Genomic DNA, 5,336 nt, shown 5'->3' with positions numbered 1-5,336 from the left:
GCTGGGGGGAGGGAGGAAGGAGAAGGATTGGGATTAGGGGGGGAGGGGGGAGGCTGGGAAGGGATGTGAAGGATAAACAAAGGAGGAGGCTGCAATGCTTGGTAAGAAATGTACACATTATCCTGCCCATGTAACTGTAACTCCTCTGTACAGTATGTTCACAAATAAAATAAAATTAAATTAAAAAAAAAAAAAAAAAAAAAAAAGATTGGTGCCCTACCATTTGAGCCATAGCTTTAGTTTTAGCTTTCTGGTATTTCATTGGAGATCAGAGTTTCACAGACTTTGCTGCCCAGGCTGGCTTCAAATTGTGATCCTCAGATCTTCTGAGTAGCTATGCTTACAGGCCTGAGCCAGAACTGTCTAGTTGTTGGTCTCTCCTTAGTTGGGGAGATAGGAAAGGGAGAAAAATGATAAATGAGGGAAGCCTTCAAAGTTTCCAGAAGAGAGAAAGTTTACCTATAAAATGGATAGTCAGCATGAATTATAATTTTCAACACAATCCAAAACAGAAATAAACAGACATTGATAAAGCAAGATTAACATCAGCGCAAACTACATACATTAATTTGGATCCTGGTAAGATATAGGTAGTCTGTCTGACTTCTCCCTGAAAAGTCCCTTGAACACACAGGTTCTGAACAACAGGAAGGTTATTTTTGTAAGAAAATGGTTACAGAGTAAAAGTTAATGTTAGTCCTTCTTTTATTTAAACTGGGCTTTCTTAAGATATACCTGTGAACAGAGCCAGGTATGTTGATACACACCTGTAATCTCGGTACAGGAGGCCGAGGCAGGAGGATCATGAATTCATGGCCAGCCTGGGCAACATACTAAGACCTTGTTTAAAAATGACATTTTTGCTTATTTTTTCTACTCACATCTTCTCATCTACTCCTCTTATCCTACCACTACTTCCAAATTTAGCCACTAGAACACCTGTCACTGCTGAGGAGTGATTTGCATTCTCTGTTTTTGACATTTTATATATACTCACAGAGAATTTGTCAAGACTCTCTTCTACTTCACCAATTCTACTGCTATAATAGGTATAGCTCCCTAATGCTGAATGTAATTAATAACACACATTTGTTTTATTGTATGTTTTTTATATTGTATCAATAGAAATACCAGGTTTACCATGGACAAGAAAACCAACGATGCCAGATATTGAATTTCTATTGCACTGTCCTTTGAACACATCAGCAGGAGTTATTGCTAAGTGTGGATACCATACAGTGCAATTGTTTTATGTTTTTTTAAAGGTCCATGCTTATTAAAAATAATTAGAAAATTAAACCTTGACAAAAAGAAAAATATTATTAATAATATACAGCTGTGTTTAAGTAACCTTTTCATCACTGTGACAAATATCTCTTAAAGAAGGAAAGATTCCTTTTGCCTCACAGTTTCAGTCTGCATTGTTTCTGTGCCTATAGGGAGACAGAGCATCATAGGTGGAGGTACATGGTAGAGCAGAGCAAGTAGTGCCCATCTAGTGGTGGTCAGGAAGAGGAGAGGAAGAAGGAAAGAGGCTGGTATAAGACGTATTCTTCCAAGGCCCACCCCAGTGACCTATGTCCTCCAAATAGGCCCCACCTCCTAACAGTATCTTCAGCTCTGAGATTATCAGTAGGTTAACCCATTGGTGAAGCTTGAGTCCTTATGATCTAATCCCCTGTCATTGATTGGATCCACCATCTGAGGACCAGGTCTTCAACAAATGACACTTCATTGCCAAACCTTTAGGATAGAAAAGTACTTCTCACACATAGAAGAAAACGTTCAAGGAAATGAAAAAATATTTGAATGCTTTTATGTCTTTGAAATTTGTCATGCTTAATGAGATAAAGTAGGCCTCAGGATATGTGGGTAGGAATAGATCATTGCCCCACTTTAAAATATATACCTCAACAATATATATCAGAATCTCTAAATACTTGCAATTCCAAAGTCTGACATTAGAAAGAAGACAGTCATCTCAGTGTGTCTATATATTTTAATGAATTGCTAATACTGTACCAAAAATCCATGTTATGGGCCATCTTATTTAGGCTTAACAAAAAATGTATTATTGCTTTTTTTAGTTTCCATATTGAATCTTCACCAAGGAGAATCTTCTATTTCTCTTTTCTTTTTACTCTCTCCTTCTTCCTTTCTTTTCTCTCTCTTCTTTCTTCCATCTCCTCCTTTCTCTCCTTTCCCCCTCATATCTCCGCCCCCCCCTTACCAATCATGAGGCTTGAACTCAGGGTCTGGGCATTGTCCCTGAGCTTCTTTTGCTCAAGGCTAGCACTCTATCACTTGAGCCACAGCATCTCTTCTGGCTTTTTGTGTTATGTAGTACTGAGGAATTGAACCCAGAGCTTCATGCATGCTAGGGAAGCACTCTAACACTAAGCCACATTCCTACCCTTCCCTTCAACTCTTCCCCCTACCTGGGGTGTGTGTGTGTGTGTGTGTGTGTGTGTGTGTGACTCCAGAGATAGAATCTATTGCCTCATGCTTGCTACATAAGTTCTCTACCACTGACCTACAACTGCAGCTCAGAATCCCTAGTTACATAGTCTTCAAAGTGGTGGTGTTAATGTCTACTTCACTGTATTTTGTAAAAATAAGTGACTTTTTAAGGTTGAAAGTTTGTACTGACTGGCTGGCTGGAAGATTTCTGTAGTTCAACTCCATTAAAACCCAATTTCTTGATTATCGGTAAGATTTGTATGACCTAATTACAAAATGTTAAATCTCTAGTCTTTTCCCCAAATATCTTTTCATGGATGTGGAAATTAATTAAGGACAAGTGAGCTCTGGAGAATGCTATGCTGCCTGGACCAGAGAAGTAACCATACAGACATGAGGGAGATCAAAACGGTAAGCAGTATGGCTTTAAGGGGGAAACAGTAGCCTGTATTTGCCCATTTTTGGTAGAGGGTAGATGTCAGTTAGCATCAAAAGGCAGGTGGTAACCATCTGGGACTGAAAGAGCTTCTACTTGGAAGTAGAGGATGGTGTAGCTGTCCTCCACAAACCACAAACTCTTAAGGCATTCTTGTTTCACTATCTAATACAAAGTCATGACTAATGACCTATGGCGATGTCCCAGAGAAGTTCCTTTGAATTTGGTTCAGGTGACAGCATGCTATTATTTAAAAACAAACAACTGAATTGATAACTGGACAGTAAAAACTTAACAAAATAAGAACACATAGATTATATACCATTTCTTTTAAGATTTTCCCCTTCCCTTCTACCTCTCTCCCTCCTCCTTACTGCCTTTAAGTTTTCTCCCTTTTATTTTAAATTCAATAAACTTTCTGAGTGCCATGCTAGTCAGTGCAGGATAAAGGATTAATTGGCAGCATGATTTTCTTCCCCTAATTCACCTGCAGTGGTGTAGCTTGCTAACAGAGTGCTAAGTCTAGATCAAATTTCTAGCTTTGGTCCTAGCTGTGTCAACTCTCATTTCAGCTTATTTTTTGTGCCAGTCCTGGGGCTTGAATGCAGAGCCCAGATGCTCTCCCTAAACTTTTGTGCACAAGGCTAGTGCTCTACCTTTGGAACCACAGCTTCACTTTGGGCTTTAGGGATGGTTAATGGAAGAGTCTGACAGACTTTCCTGCCTGGGCTGGATTTGAACCTTGATCTTATATCTCAGCCCCCTGAGTAGTGAAGATTACAGGCTTGAGCCATCAGCACCCAGCTTCACTTCAGCTCATTTTACTCTGACCCTCTACTCCAATTTCTCGGGATCTGACATTCCCACCTAATTTATTTCTCTGTCTGCTCAACAATGTACTTGCCCTACTCAGAATAGCCACCAGGTGGTGTCTCATACCAGGGCCATAGTTAATACATCACTTATTTTAAATAGTCAATGCATTTGCTTTCACTATATATATATATATATATATATATATATATATCTTTAAAAGATAAACGTTATGTTAATGAATGGTTCTATTAATTATCTTCCAGTCACTAAATGTATCATCACAGCCAGCATTCTTACTCTGCTTTATAGTTGGTCAAATGTGTTCATGTTTTACTTTTGATGTGTCTAGACATGCTTTGAGGTGGTTGTGACAGCTGTGATTTGCCATACCTCACAGGTGGCAGGGCCAATGTCACATGAGTGCTAAGCAGTAGTATAGGGATGTAAGCCTGGCCCTCTGGTTTTATATCCATGTAACTTGTTTAATGCTGTGCTTTTGTAACAAGGCACATAAAGAAGAGAAGCCCAAGTATATATCCTTAAAATATTGGTTTAAAGCCCAGTAAGTCTCTGATCTTCCTTGTTGCCTTGTGAAATAGTTGAGGTCCTGTCCTGAGTCTCACATCCACATTTTCCAAATGTCATGTGGCTGAGACCCACACAGCATTCACCTGTCTGCTTGATAGCTATAGATGAAGATGGTGTCGTTGGAAGGAACCACTGTAACCTTAAGTTTCTCTCTTTCTTCAGTTTCTGCACTTTCTTCTTCTGTGTATTTTTATTTTATGCCAGTACTGGGACTTGCACTCAGGGCCAGGGTGTTGTCAGTTAGCTTTTTCTCTCAAAGATAGCACTTCATCACTTGGGTTTCAGATTTACTTCCATCTTTTTGGTAGTTCATTGGAGACAGAAGTCTTATAGATTTCCCAGTTGTCTTCAAACTATAGTGCTCAGTTCTCAGCCTCCTGAGTAAGTAGGATTACAGATGTGAGCTACTGGTACCTGGCTTAGAGGCTCTTTCTTTTTTTATCTCGTTTTGTATGAGAGACTACTCCTTGTTTCCTGATTTCAACAAGGAGCTGCTTAATATAACATACATCTAAAATGCTATATTAATACATACACAGTTGCTTCTTCCTCAATAACGAAGAAAAGATTTCCTCAGTGACCACTTTCTTAGCAAATTCAGCTATTACCAATGAAAGGTCAAATCTGATTTTTTTTTTCCTTCCTGAAATATTTAAATTGGTATATTTTTGTGTGCAGTTTTTTTTCCCCTTATGAGCAATTTAATGACGCTTAAAGCTTTTTTTTTTTCATGGTATGAGGGTTTGAGCCCAGAGCCTTTTGCTTGACAGGAAGGTAATCTACCACTTGAACCATGATCCCAACCCTTTTAGCTTTAGTTCATTTTCAGATGGAGTCTTACATGCATGCCCTAGCCAACCGGACCACAATCCTTTGCCTCCTGTGTATCTGGAGGCATTACCACCCACAGCTTTTAGTGGATGAGATGCGGGGATCTTGCGAGCTTTTGGTCTGGGCCTGCCTTCAACTGATCCTCCCAATTTCTGCCTCCAGTGTAGTTAGAATTTCAGGCTTTTTGTTTTTTGAGGTAAAGTTT

General features: G+C 39.3%; 1 non-coding gene across 1 annotated transcript; it reads right to left on the bottom strand.

Annotated features, from left to right (window-relative positions):
- Positions 1 to 1,111: 1,111 nt before the first annotated feature.
- Positions 1,112 to 1,243, bottom strand: LOC122120149. Its single transcript, XR_006149671.1, has one exon. It is a non-coding gene; the product is annotated as a small nucleolar RNA SNORA8 (small nucleolar RNA).
- Between the last annotated feature and the right edge of the window lie 4,093 nt (positions 1,244 to 5,336).

Source organism: Dipodomys spectabilis, unplaced genomic scaffold (genome assembly GCF_019054845.1).
Source record: "Dipodomys spectabilis isolate Male_0828 unplaced genomic scaffold, ASM1905484v1 ptg000174l, whole genome shotgun sequence".
In the NCBI taxonomy this organism is placed as follows: domain Eukaryota; kingdom Metazoa; phylum Chordata; class Mammalia; order Rodentia; family Heteromyidae; genus Dipodomys; species Dipodomys spectabilis.
Note: the sequence above shows the minus strand (reverse complement) of the source record. Positions and strands in the feature narration are given on the sequence as shown.